Raw genomic sequence first — 12,833 nt, 5'->3', positions numbered from 1 at the left:
GGCTATGCCCTGTCACGGAGCTTGTATAATACACACAGTGGGCTTATGCCCTTTCACGGAGCTTGTATAATACACTCAGTGGGCTTATGCCCTGTCACGGAGCTTGTATAATACACTCAGTGGGCTTATGCCCTGTCACGGAGCTTGTATAATTCACTCAGTGGGCTTATGCCCTGTCACGGAGCTTGTATAATACACTCAGTGGGCTATGCCCTGTCACGGAGCTTGTATAATACTCAGTGGGCTTATGCACTGTCACGGAGCTTGTATAATACACTCAGTGGGCTATGCCCTGTCACGGAGCTTGTATAATACTCAGTGGGCTTATGCCCTGTCACGGAGCTTGTATAATACACTCAGTGGGCTATGCCCTGTCACGGAGCTTGTATACACTCAGTGGGCTTATGCCCTGTCACAGAGCTTGTATAATACACTCAGTGGGCTATGCCCTGTCACGGAGCTTGTATACACTCAGTGGGCTTATGCCCTGTCACGGAGCTTGTATAATACACACAGTGGGCTTATGCCCTTTCACGGAGCTTGTATAATACACTCAGTGGGCTTATGCCCTGTCACGGAGCTTGTATAATACACTCAGTGGGCTCATGCCCTGTCACGGAGCTTGTATAATACACTCAGTGGGCTTATGCCCTGTCACGGAGCTTGTATAATACACTCAGTGGGCTATGCCCTGTCACGGAGCTTGTATACACTCAGTGGGCTTATGCCCTGTCACGTAGCTTGTATAATACACTCAGTGGGCTATGCCCTGTCACGGAGCTTGTATAATACACTCAGTGGGCTTATGCCCTGTCACGGAGTTTGTATAATACACTCAGTAGGCTTATGCCCAGTCACGGAGCTTGTATAATACACTCAGTGGGCTATGCCCTGTCACAGAGCTTGTATAATACACTCAGTGGGCTTGTGCCCTGTCACGGAGCTTGTATAATACACTCAATGGGCTTATGCCCTGTCACGGAGCTTGTATAATACACTCAGTGGGCTATGCCCTGTCACGGAGCTTGTATAATACACTCAGTGGGCTATGCCCTGTCACGGAGCTTGTATACACTCAGTGGACTTATGCCCTGTCACGGAGCTTGTATAATACACTCAGTGGGCTATGCCCTGTCACGGAGCTTGTATAATACACTCAGTGGGCTATGCCCTGTCACGGAGCTTGTATAATACACTCAGTGGGCTATACCCTGTCAAGGAGCTTGTATAATACACTCAGTGGGCTATGCCCTGTCACGGAGCTTGTATAATACACTCAGTGGGCTATACCCTGTCACGGAGCTTGTATAATACTCAGTGGGCTTATGCCCTGTCATGGAGCTTGTATAATACACTCAGTGGGCTATGCCCTGTCACGGAGCTTGTATACACTCAGTGGGCTTATGCCCTGTCACGGAGCTTGTATAATACACTCAGTGGGCTATACCCTGTCACGGAGATTGTATAATACAGTACACACAGTGGGCTTATTATGCCCAGTCACGGAGCACACACAATGGGCTTATGCCCAGTAAAGTCACAGAGGTTATTTATTTGATAATATATATAATAATATATATTAATTAATGCCAGCGGCAAGAACACTGCCTACTCTGTCTAACTCTAGTCTCCAGTCTAATCTAACACTAGCAGTCTAGCACAGTGCACGCACCACCACTAACCACGTGACACGCGAAATGGCGCCGACTGCCGGGCGCCGCGCCTTTTATAGAGGCCGAGCGTCACCTGGCTCTCGCGAGGTCTCGCGAGAGTCCGACGCCGGACGGGTGACGTTCGGCATGGAGGTGGAATCCGAGTCAGGCGGGAACACCCGAACTTGCGTTCCGGTGGACTCGGATTCCACCTGTTCGGAGCAGTTCGGATTCCTTAGAATCCGAACCGCTCATCACTACAAATTACATCATCTGCCAGTGCCCCAGAAGCTCCAATCAGCATCTTTCAGAGCTAGCCGGGTCAAATAAGCAGGGTAGCACCCGTTCACACTGCCGCATGACACGGGAACAACCCGTGTTCAACCCTGCTCTCAACCCGAGTAAGATTCCCGGGTAAATCAACCCGGGAAAGTTTTCTGGGAGCCGTTCACACAGAGCATCGACCCGGGTCAGTGTAAAATGGGTATAAGTTGCAGGGTCCGTGGTCGCAGGAGGAGTGTTGGGAGGCTGCTCGATGGCTCGTGCGATAGTAAATGCGGACAGTCGGACTCAGCGATGGTTCCTCAAGATGATGCTGGAGTTTGTGCGGCTTCTGTTCCAGTGCACGTCGAGATGGCCCCGGTTTTCGATCCAGTGGCTCCTCCACGTGAAGTCGCCAAAGATGCGGTTCTTGGTTGCGGGTGGAGTTTTGGGAGAAGATTCGGTGGCTCGTTCAGCTGATAATGATGATCCTGTGCAAGTCGAGGCGGCCCAGGTGGTCGAGCCAGCGGTTCCTCAGCGTGAAAACATGGTAGAGGAGTTTCTTGGACCACCTGGTCCTAGTGAGTATGATTATGTCACAACTTTTGCATGACTCCAGTTTTGTCTCCCATTTTTCAGTTTACCTGGCGCGTCCGCATAAGATTGACAGGAGGGTTGTGCAATGGTTAAGCAAGGGGTCAGGCGATACTTTCAGGAAGGCTGATGACGCAGGTTGCGGGGATTAGGGCTCAAGGGTACTGTACTTGGTGTGAATTCAGCTTTTTCTGTATGCTTCGCGCTTCAGCGAATATGGATCCGCAGAAGTATATTTGTTGATTTTTTTCAATCATTATGGGATGTCATAGGGTAAAATCAGGCTACATAGGTGAGTGTCGCAATTTTTGTAAATATAATATTTTGGTTGTAGGGCATACTCAGCTTTGCCAGAAACTATTTGGCGATCGGATTTCGGAGTATGGGTAATTTTATTAATACATCTGTTTTGTATTGACATGATTCTCTGGTGCAGAAATGTGCAGGGGGTAAGTTTGATGCCCAATGCGGACGGTACCACGACAGTAGGGTGGTTATTCCTTTTGGGGGTAAAATATGTTTTGTTTATGGTGGTCACTGCAGCGTCGACCCTCCCCTTGGTCACTGGGCCACCCTGCCCAACCTCTTCTAAATGTCAGTAAACCTGGCTTGGAGGCGGCGGAAGGCGGATTTTTCGCCTGTTATGATTCCCGATGCCCTTGGAGGTCGGGCTGTCGTTTGCTCCTCCTGACGTCTCTGCGCAGGTGAGTTCCTGGTCAAGGATTGCCGACGTGAATGGGGTTTTTTTTAGCCCTCTACTTAGAGTTTAGCTCCAAGGGAGCTTGCAAAGACTCAGTCACCATTTTGTTTGGCTGCTTTTTTCTCTGTGGTTATAGCTAACTTGGTCGGTTTGAATTTCGTTGTGGTTGTAGGTCTCATTCCTTTTTCGTGTACGTTTGTGTAGCCTCTCCTTTACAGTACACCCCATAGTTTGCATTATGTCAGGATTTATTACTTAGGTTTGCGCCCAAGGTCGGGGCAGAGGGGTGCAGGGGCGGATGGAGGTGCTTTTCCTCGTTCCCTCTTGCAAGACATCTGTATCTCTCTGGTGGGGTGGTCCCCATGCAGGTTGCGGGTTAGTCTCAGTTAGTACAGCATTCATTCCTATACATGGTTGTATCCTATACATTGTGGAGTTCCGTTAATTATGCCATCCCCGTAGGTCCTTTAGAGCAGTTTATACATTTGACAAGTTTGTGTTTTAATTCACAGTTTTGGTTTTGACGTGTTTCTGGTTATGTATATTTGGGGTCGTTTGTTGTCTTGCACTCGGAAGCAGTGTAATGCAGGGGGTGTCAGTGGGTTTCAGGTGAATTAGCAAATAAAATGTTTGCCTTCGGGCTGTGCTGTTTCCAACACCTATTTTGAGAAATCCAATTTTTCTTTTGCATGGGTGTGTTAATGCCGGCACTGCACAGGTCGGTGTAGCACATCATCTAGTCTGATATCTCTTCATAGGTGCAGGAAGGAGCGTCGTTCTGTTCGGACCTCCTCTTTTCTGCGCAGGCACCTTTTCCGTGTTTTGGGGATTTTCCAGTTGCACATGGAAGCATGGCTACTTGGTTTCGGTTTTGGCGTAAGTAGGTGTGACTAGTTATTTGTTGCTGTTTTGAGCTGTTTCCAATTGTCGTGGCCTTTGTTCTCTTGTCTGGTAATGGATTTTTCATCTTGTTGATTCATGGTGCGACAAAATTGGGTTTAGTTCATGCCATCAACAACCAAAGGTAGGGGTGAGCGGGTTCGGATTTCTGAAATCCGAACCCCCCCAGCCCCCCCGATCCGAGGCCGAATCGAGTCAGGCTCGACTTTTCCCGCCTGACTCGGATCTGAAATCGAGGCAAAACGTCATCATCCCGCCTTTCCGGGTCTCGCGGGTTTTGGACCCTATATATGGTACCCGCGTCGGCGCCATTTTCTCACTCGGCTGTGGACAGTGAAGAGGGAAGGTGGGAGTTAGGGCTGGCTGGGCTGTGTACTGTAGTGTAGTGTAGTGCAGTGTAGTGTTGTGCTGTGCTGTGCTGTGCTGCTGTTGTCCATAGGGGCTGTGTCCACTACTTCAAAGTCCATAGGGGCTGGCTGGACTGTGTTGTGCAGTCAGTTGTCCATAGGGGCTGTGTCCACTCCAAAGTCCTGTGCAGTGTCCTAGTCCTAAAGGGGTGCTGTAGTGTTGTCCAGGGGGTGCTCTGTCCGTCAGGGGTGCTCCCCCCAAGTGCAAAAAAATATATATTTTTTCTGTGTTTGTGAATTGTGTGCACTGTGGCTGCAAGTGCATCAACAAAGGAGCAGCGCCAAGCGTGCGCCTGTGTCCCATAAGTGAAAGGCCGGCTGGCTTGTCCGTTAAAGGGTGCTGTAACCCCCAAAGGGCACTCCAAACAAAATAAAAAAATATTTTCTGTGTTTGTGAATTGTGTGCGCAGTAGCCGCACGTGCATCAACAAAGTAGTGCCAAGCGTGCGCCTGTGTCCCATAAATAAAGGGCCGGCTGGATTGACCACTAAAGGGTGCTGTAACCCCCAAAGGGCACTCCAAACAAAATAAAAATATATATTTTTTTGTGTTTGTGAATTGTGTGCGCAGTAGCCGCACGTGCATCAACAAAGTAGTGCCAAGCGTGCACCTGTGTGTCATAAATAAAGGGCCGGCTGGATTGACCACTAAAGGGTGCTGTAACCCCCAATGGGCACTCCAAACAAAATAAAAAAATATATTTTTTTGTGTTTGTGAATTGTGTGCGCAGTAGCTGCTCGTGCATCAACAAAGTAGTGCCAAGTGTGCGCCTGTGTCCCATAAATAAAGGGCCGGCTGGATTGACCACTAAAGGGTGCTGTAACCCCCAAAGGGCACTCCAAACAAAATAAAAAAATATATTTTTTTGTGTTTGTGAATTGTGTGCGCAGTAGCCGCACGTGCATCAACAAAGTAGTGCCAAGCGTGCGCCTGTGTCCCATAAATAAAGGGCCAGCTGGATTGACCGCTAAAGGGTGCTGTAACGCCCAAAGGGCACTCCAAACAAAATAAAAAAACATTTTTCTGTGTTTGTGAATTGTGTGCACTGTGGCTGCACGTGCATCAACAAAGGAGCAGCGCCAAGCGTGCGCCTGTGTCCCATAAGTGAAAGGCCGGCTGGCTTGTCCGTTAAAGGGTGCTGTAACCCCCAAAGGGCACTCCAAACAAAATAAAAAAATATTTTCTGTGTTTGTGAATTGTGTGCGCAGTAGCCGCACGTGCATCAACAAAGTAGTGCCAAGCGTGCGCCTGTGTCCCATAAATAAAGGGCCGGCTGGATTGACCACTAAAGGGTGCTGTAACCCCCAAAGGGCACTCCAAACAAAATAAAAATATATATTTTTTTGTGTTTGTGAATTGTGTGCGCAGTAGCCGCACGTGCATCAACAAAGTAGTGCCAAGCGTGCGCCTGTGTGTCATAAATAAAGGGCCGGCTGGATTGACCACTAAAGGGTGCTGTAACCCCCAAAGGGCACTCCAAACAAAATAAAAAAATATATTTTTTTGTGTTTGTGAATTGTGTGCGCAGTAGCTGCTCGTGCATCAACAAAGTAGTGCCAAGTGTGCGCCTGTGTCCCATAAATAAAGGGCCGGCTGGATTGACCACTAAAGGGTGCTGTAACCCCCAAAGGGCACTCCAAACAAAATAAAAAAATATATTTTTTTGTGTTTGTGAATTGTGTGCGCAGTAGCCGCACGTGCATCAACAAAGTAGTGCCAAGCGTGCGCCTGTGTCCCATAAATAAAGGGCCAGCTGGATTGACCGCTAAAGGGTGCTGTAACGCCCAAAGGGCACTCCAAACAAAATAAAAAAACATTTTTCTGTGTTTGTGAATTGTGTGCACTGTGGCTGCACGTGCATCAACAAAGGAGCAGCGCCAAGCGTGCGCCTGTGTCCCATAAGTAAAAAGCCGGATGGCTTGTCTGTTAAAGGGTGCTGTAACCCCCAAAGGGCACTCCAAACAAAATAAAAAAATATTTTCTGTGTTTGTGAATTGTGTGCGCAGTAGCCGCACGTGCATCAGCAAAGTAGTGCCAAGTGTGCGCCTGTGTCCCATAAATAAAGGGCCGGCTGGATTGACCACTAAAGGGTGCTGTAACCCCCAAAGGGCACTCCAAACAAAATAAAAAATATATTTTTTTGTGTTTGTGAATTGTGTACGCAGTAGCCGCACGTGCATCAACAAAGTAGTGCCAAGCGTGCGCCTCTGTCCCATAAATAAAGGACCGGCTGGATTGACCACTAAAGGGTGCTGTAACCCCCAAAGGGCACTCCAAACAAAATCAAACAAAATATTTTTTTGTGTTTGTGAATTGTGTGCGCAGTAGCCGCACGTGCATCAACAAAGTAGTGCCAAGTGTGCGCCTGTGTCCTATAAATAAAGGGCCGGCTGGATTGACCACTAAAGGGTGCTGTAACCCCCTTAGGGCACTCCAAACAAAATAAAAATATATATTTTTTTGTGTTTGTGAATTGTGTGCGCAGTAGCCGCACGTGCATCAACAAAGTAGTGCCAAGTGTGCGCCTGTGTCCCATAAATAAAGGGCCGGCTGGATTGACCACTAAAGGGTGCTGTAACCCCCAAAGGGCACTCCAAACAAAATAAAAAAAAATATTTTTTTGTGTTTGTGAATTGTGTGCGCAGTAGCCGCACGTGCATCAACAAAGTAGTGCCAAGTGTGCGCCTGTGTCCCATAAATAAAGGGCCAGCTGGATTGACCGCTAAAGGGTGCTGTAACCCCCAAAGGGCACTCCAAACAAAATAAAAAAAAATATTTTTTTGTGTTTGTGAATTGTGTGCGCAGTAGCCGCACGTGCATGAACAAAGTAGTGCCAAGTGAGCGCCTGTGTCCCATAAATAAAGGGCCGGCTGGATTGACCACTAAAGGGTGCTGTAACCCCCAAAGGGCACTCCAAACAAAATAAAAAATTTTTTTTCTGTGTTTGTGAATTGTGTGCACTGTGGCTGCACGTGCATCAACAAAGGAGCAGCGTCAAGCGTGCGCCTGTGTCCCTTAAGTAAAAAGCCGGCTGGCTTGTCCGTTAAAGGGTGCTGTAACCCCCAAAGGGCACTCCAAACAAAATAAAAAAATATTTTCTGTGTTTGTGAATTGTGTGCGCAGTAGCCGCACGTGGATCAACAATGTAGTGCCTAGCGTGCGCCTGTGTCATAAGTAAAGGGCCGGCTGGCTTGACTATTAAAGGGTGATGTAACCCCCAAAGTGCACTCCAAACAAAATAAAAAAATATTTTCTGTGTTTGTGAATTGTGTGTGCAGTAGCCGCACGTGCATCAACAAAGTAGTGCCAAGCGTGCGCCTGTGTCATAAGTAAAAGGCCAGCTGGCTTGACCGTTAAAGGGTGCTGTAACCCCCAAAGTACACTCCAAACAAAATAAAAAAATATTTTCTGTGTTTGTGAATTGTGTGCACTGTGGCTGCACGTGCATCAACAATGGAGCAGCGCCAAGCGTGCGCCTGTGTCCCATAAGTAAAGAGCCAGCTGGCTCATTTCTTAAAGGGTGGTGTAACCCACAAAGTGCACTACTCTCCAGCAAAAAAAAAAAATATTTTCTGTGTTTGTGTGCGCCTTAGCCGCACGTATATATCAAATCAATATAACATAAATGGAGGACCAAACTTTCTCCGATAAAAATAAAATAGGGAAAGATCAAGAACCACTTCCTCCTAGTGCTGAAGCTGCTGCCACTAGTCATGACATAGACGATAACATGCCATCAACGTCGTCCGCCAAGGCCGATGCCCAATGTCATAGTTGAGGGCACATACAATCCCAAATGACAAAGTTCAGGAAAATGACCTTGAAAAAAACATTTAAATCATCTGAAGAGAAACGTAAACTTGCCAATATGCCATTTACGACACGGAGTGGCAAGGAATGGCACCCACAGTCCACTTGCTGATATGCAAATTGAAGATGTCACTGTTGAAGTACAACAGGATGAGGATACTGGTGCAGCTGGCGCTGAAGAGGAAGTTGGCGAGGAGGATTCTGATGGTGATGTGGTTTGTTTAATTCAGGCTCCGGGGGAGACAGTTGTTGTCCGTGGGTTGAAAAAGCCCATCACGGTCATGCCTGGGCAGATGACCAAACATTCCACCTCTTTGGTCTGGCAATATTTCTATCCAAATCCGGACAACAACTGTCTTGCCATATGTACCATATGTAAAGGTGAAATAAGTAGGGGTAGGGACGTTAACCACCTAGGAACATCCTCCCTTATACGGCACCTGCAGCGCGTTCATAAAAAGTTACTGTCAAGTTCAGAAACTTTGGCTAAGACCGTTAGCAGTCCAGGGACACCTAAATCCCTTTTTCCTGTTTTATCCCAAGGAATCGGTGGATGAGGAGGATGAGGACGACATCTTGCCTCCGTAGAGCCAGTTTGTGCAAGGACACATTAATTGCCAGCTTGTTTTGTGGGGGCCCAAACGAACCAATCATTTCAGCCACATTCATGTGGCAGACCCTGGCGCTGAAATGATTGGTTTGTTAAAGTGTGCATGTCCTATTTATGCAACCATAAGGGTGGGTGGTAGAGCCCAAGGACAATTCCATCTTGCACCTCTTTTTTTTCTTTGCAGTATGTACTGTTTGGGGCCTAGTTTTTCAAACTGCCATCCTGTCTGCCACTGCAGTGTCACTCCTAGATGGGCCACGTGTTTGTGCCGCCCACTCGTGTCGCTTAGCATAGTCATCCAGCTACCTCGGAGCAACCTTTTGGCCATAAAAACAATATTGTGAGGTGTTAGGTGTTCAGAATAGACTAGAAATGAGTGGAAATGAAGGTTATTGAGGTTAATAATTGAATAGGAGCATAAAAACCCACAAATTCTGTGATTTTAGCTGTTTTTATGCTTTTTTTCAAAAAAATACAGATCCAAAACACAAAACCCAGAACCCAAAACACAGAAGGGTGGTTTTGGCAAAACCAATCCAGATCCAAAACACGAAGAAAGATCCAGATCCAAAACCAAAACACAAAACACGAAAAGTGGCCGGTGCACACCCCTAACCAAAGGCATCTTCAATTTTCGTTTTGCAATCCTGGGTCAGTTCATTTTGTGCATTTTCATTGTCAAATTTTATATTTTAACTTTCAGTTGGCGATGCGGCTTCTCATCACGATTCTACGGATGTAATAGCTAGGCTGGCGGACTTTACGAGCTTATGGGCTTAGCCATCTTCATAGGTTACGTCTTAGAATATTTGCTTTGCTCCTTTGTTTGGAACCATTAGCACAGGGTTGGTCCAGGGACCACCTGGTGGCAGCGACAGTGGGGATCTCATCTATTGTAAGGTTGGAGGTAGTCATGACCCAACCCAGTCATTTTATTGTCGCTATGTTATACAGGTTGGGTTGGAGTTTCCCCATTCGCAACGTCTCCTGGTGTTTCTATGACATACAGCTGTTAAAGAGTGTTGCTTGCTTATGGGTCAGGTGGTTTCTGGCGAGATTCAGGCATCTCTTTTACGTTTGTTCCTGTTTTGGCTGTAAAAATTTGTGGCGTTTTAGGTGAAGACAGTTGTTGGGTGTCATTAAAGTATGTTCATTTTGTTTTTAAAGATTTTGTTAGTATATTAAGGGGTAAGAATGTCTGTCATGCATTTTTCAGGGTGTAGCTGATATGGGGGTCTCCTGTGTACACACATCTATTTTATTGCATATATAATTTACTCAATCAGTGTTTGTATACTGCAAAAGGAAGATAGTTTTCTTTTTTCAACATCCTGATATTTATTTACCTGGTACACCTTTCGGTGCATTATAGTGGTGGCTCCCTGCTGGTGGGTCACAATGGTGCTTTACATCACGATCTTATCCTGCTTTCCAAATTTCACTTGCTACAGTTAAGACAGGGTTTTGGTTGGGTGAGGATCGTATGATTCAGCTGTTGGTACTTAATTCTTTCAAATTGGGGTAGCTATTGGCGCAGCATATAAAGGGGCATCTCCCATGTACATGCAGATTTTAGAGTCTTCTAAATGAGCTGATTACGAGACTTGAATTTTGAGACAAGTAGTAGTTCGCACCTGGAGCCAACCTGATACGTTTTTTACCAGCCAATCGTTGAACAACTAGCGTTCAAAAATTGAGGGGCTTGTGAAGGGTTTTTTTATTTTTCCTCCCGGGAGCCTTGATCTGACCCAATTTGGTTCACGGGTAGGTTTATTTTTAGTTTTTTCCTCTTCACTCGGGTTACTTGTTTCCCCTCTTATGCATCCCTGCTAGGTAGTTGTTATGTGTTCTTCTCAAAGTTGTGGAGGGATGGTTGGGTTGGATGAAGTGCTCATGGTACAGAATTTTGATTTTCACAGGAATTGCTGCAGTTGACAGTATGGTTTTGCTCTTATAATTTTGGGATGGAGTGACATGGTTTGATTATGCACCATTTTTGTTGTGTTATGGGTGACAAATAGTAGAAAGGTGTGTGGGTTTGGATCTGAGTTTCATGCTTGATTTGCGGTGTCCTTGGTGGCCACATTAGGTGATTGGTGAGTGGGCTTGCCTGTCGGGAGCAATGACGTGGTGCAGTTGGAAGATGGAGTTGATTGTTTGTGTTGAGAGGTTGGTTGGAAATAATGACCGGATAGGAGGTTTGTGTAATCTAATCGGGTGACTCAATGTTGATGTGGAGAGCAGCATGTAAGCATGGTGTGTCAAAGATAGGGTGAATGTGTCAGTAGCCTTCTGCTGTGTTGCTAAGTAGCTTGGTTCTGTGTCATAGCTTTTGTTGGTGATGCAACTTGGAATTTTCCGTCTGGTCGGAAGGCATCTTAATTGGCCTTGGTCTTGTGAGCAATAAGGACTTGTGTTTCTGGGGCTCGGTCGTTTTGTGTGGCGGGCCAGTTTCCTTTGGAGTCTGGCTTTGGCGGGAGTATGCTGCAGCTCAGTGGCTTTATATGGCGTAAGATAACTTTGTGGGGCACTTGCCCTCGATGAACCTGGTGAAGTTGTCCTTCTCCATGCGGGGGGACACAGGTGCTTTTCAGTGCGTAGGTGCCTCGGATTGGCCCAGAGGGGAAGTGAGACTCTCGCATCGTTAGTACGTCTTCAGGGGGGACGTGTGTCAGTCATTCCGTGAGTATTTGAGTGAGGTGAAAGCTGGAACTGAGTCTGCAGCAGCTCTTGCCACCCTGGTTAGGTTAATTAATTATAAATAAAAGCTGTGACCTTTTAGCCAAGCTCTTGTTGTCTGTGTCATTATTTATTAGTTATACAAGGTTGTTAAGGGTTTGAAGCAATAAACCAATGTATTATCTTATAGTAAATATACCTATGATGATCTTTGCCCACCATGTTATGATAATCCTCTAAAGGATACCCACCCCTACAGGTTATACTTAGGCTTACACCGCTGGATGCATCTCTCATAGACTAGGGACCCACAAAACTCACAAATACAATAATCCTCAGACATCATGACAGTTTGTTTCTGGCATATCAGGTGACAACAATTTCAGTTTCTGCTACTGCTGTTTCAACCTTTTAATCATTGTTATAAGATACTTCACAGTAACCTCATTATTACTCTTCAAATCTTCCTGTGGACTTACAATCAAATGAGGTTGTCTACCAAACAGTATCTCAAAGGGGGGGCAGATTAAGAGGGGGTCTAGGAGTTGTCCTGATGCTATGAAGGACTAGCGGTAATGATTCTAGCCATCCCAGTCCAGTTTCTGCCATGATCTTACTCAATTTATTATTAATAGTACCATTTACCCTCTCCACCTTGGCGCTGGCTTGCGGTCGGTAAGGGGTGTGAAGGCTATCATTAATGCCCATCAACTTACACATGTTCTGGAAGACATTACCTGTGAAATGAGTACCCCTATCACTTTCAATAATTCTAGGGATACCGTATCTGCATACAAACTCCTGTACAATCTTTTTAGCAGTGAACGCAGCAGTATTAGTGGCAGCTGGGTATGCCTCTACCCAGTTAGAAAATACATCTGTACAAACTAAAACATACTTGAGGTTCCTACAGGGTGGTAATTGGATTAAATCAATTTGTATTACCTGAAAGGGTCCGTCTGTCGGAGGAATGTGGGATGGCTCGGTTGGTATTGTTTTTCCAACGTTCTCCTCATTGCCCTCTTTTCGGCTTGGGAAGAGAAACCTGGTGCACACCAGTATGCCCTGACCAAGTTGCAAATAGCTTGCTTTCCCAGGTGGGTCAGACCTTGCGCTGCCTCAGCCAAACTTGCGTAGTATGCCTTGGGTGGCAGCGGCTTAACTTGTCCATCTCTCCTGAGTCCAGAGATCTCCAGACTGCCTTTTCCTGAATGTAACAC

General features: G+C 46.4%; 1 protein-coding gene across 1 annotated transcript in view; it reads right to left on the bottom strand.

The window, feature by feature from the left end:
• Positions 1 to 12,628, bottom strand: part of LOC148537804 (speedy protein 1-A-like) — a 31,602-nt gene extending 18,974 nt beyond the window's left edge. Inside the window, exon 1 of the mRNA XM_088460167.1 lies at positions 12,559 to 12,628. The gene's annotated coding sequence lies outside the window, so the exon portion shown is untranslated. The remainder of the gene's footprint in view (positions 1 to 12,558) is intronic.
• Positions 12,629 to 12,833: the final 205 nt, after the last annotated feature.

Source organism: Taudactylus pleione, unplaced genomic scaffold, assembly GCF_031769625.1.
Source record: "Taudactylus pleione unplaced genomic scaffold, aTauple2 ptg000043l, whole genome shotgun sequence".
NCBI classification, from domain to species: Eukaryota; Metazoa; Chordata; class Amphibia; order Anura; family Myobatrachidae; genus Taudactylus; species Taudactylus pleione.
This window is presented reverse-complemented; position numbering and strand designations above follow the sequence as displayed.